This window comes from Oryctolagus cuniculus, chromosome 12 (assembly GCF_051225735.1).
Source record: "Oryctolagus cuniculus isolate XC-2025 breed Fujian yellow rabbit chromosome 12, ASM5122573v1, whole genome shotgun sequence".
NCBI lineage: Eukaryota > Metazoa > Chordata > Mammalia > Lagomorpha > Leporidae > Oryctolagus > Oryctolagus cuniculus.
In genome coordinates, this window is record NC_142878.1 from 79,651,702 (window position 1) to 79,653,507 (window position 1,806).

Sequence of the window (1,806 nt, forward strand, 5' to 3'; positions counted from 1 at the left end):
TTTCCCGGGTTGTAGCAGAGAGTTGGATCAGAAGAGGAGCAGCCAGGACTAGAACTAGCACCATATGGGATGCCAGGACCGCAGGCAGAGGCTTAGCCCACTATGTCACAACACCAGCCCCAAATATAACTTTAAATTTGTTATTGGCTGGCGTCGCAGCTCACTTGGCTAATCCTCCGCCTGCTGCGCCGGCACCCCAGGGTTCTTGTCCCAGCTGGGGCGCCAGATTCTGTCCCAATTGCTCCTCTTCCAGTCCAGCTCTCTGCTGTGGCCCGGGAGCGCAGTGGAGGATGGCCCAAGTGCTTGGGCCCTGCACCCGCATCGGAGACCAGGAGGAAGCACCTGGCCCCTGGCTTCAGATCGGCACAGCATACCTGCCTTAGCGGTCATCTGGGGGGTGAACCAACAGAAAAGGAAGACATTTCTCTCTGTCTCTCTCTCTCTCACTGTCTAACTCTGCCTGTAAAAAAAAAAATTGTTATAAACCATAATTAATGGGCATCTGAGAAAGGCAGAGATCAAGTTAGCAACTATGGAGGCTTTTCCTAAAATTTAAATGGATAATAATAGAAAAGATATTGGAGGAAAGTCCTTCATATCTAATTTCCAATTTCAAGTTAGGCTTTAGAGTCATAATAATTGATACTGATGGTAATTCAGATCCCCAGTTTCATATTATTTTGATAACTAACATTTTATTTCATTGTTGTCTATGCTTCAGAATTGACCCGGGGATGGGCACCATAATTGTATCAAGTGTCTACCCTTAATTCATTATCCATTAGTATTAATCTACTAACTATTACTGTAAGACTGGGGACCAAGTTTCCAATACATGCGCCTTTGGGAGATACCCTAACTATACTATCCAACCATGACGGTGCCCATGAATTTTGTTTTAACATTGTTGAGATTTGTTCCAGGTTCTAGTTAGGTACGTGGAAATAGTTTTATAACTTGGGGGTTTCATTTTTCTGGGTTAATTTTTAACTTTTTGAAATTATAATTGTGGCAAAATACATCATAACCATTTTTAAGTGTATAATTCAGGAGTGTTAAATACATTTACTTTATTGTGCAACTAATTTCCAGAACTCTTATCTTGCAAACCTGAAACTCTGTACTTACCAAGCAACTCTGTGTTCTCTTTACCACCCAGCCCCTGACAACTAGTATTTTACTTTCTGTCTCTATGAATCTGATTACTCTTTTCCTCTTACATTTTATTGATATAGAATATACATTCCTCTTCCCTGTAGCCACTATTTTTTAATCTCTTAGAATGTACACCATAGCTGAGAAATTCTAATCTGTAAGTTGGGATGCCCTAGCCCCATGGACCATGGAGGCTTAGAATACTAGTCATTGTTGCCTGTGTTGTGCCAAGATGGTGACCGTCAGTACTATTTTGATAACAAGTTTTCCTGAGTTTTTCAATGGGACAGTTGACTGTGTACCTGACTCTTTTTTGCTCAAGATTCTAGTGCTAGCCAGCTCTCTCTCTTCTCCCTCTCATTCTTGATGTTGACAGCAGTGAGGGACTGAAGCTCTGTTTCCAGTTGGCCTTCTGGGTCTTGCCTCATTAATTCAAAGGGTTTGGTCCCTGACTTAATGACTTAGTCTTTCTTTTTTCAAACTAGTTTCTGGAATGTCTTGGATTTGTATTTATCTGGTCACTCTTTCCAATATATTTCTGTCTAATAGATAGGGCTTTTTTCCTGGTGTGGTAGTCATTCTTTTTTTTTTTTTTTCTTTTTTTTTTTTTTTTTTAGTTTTTTTTTTTTTTTAAACTTTTATTTAATGCAT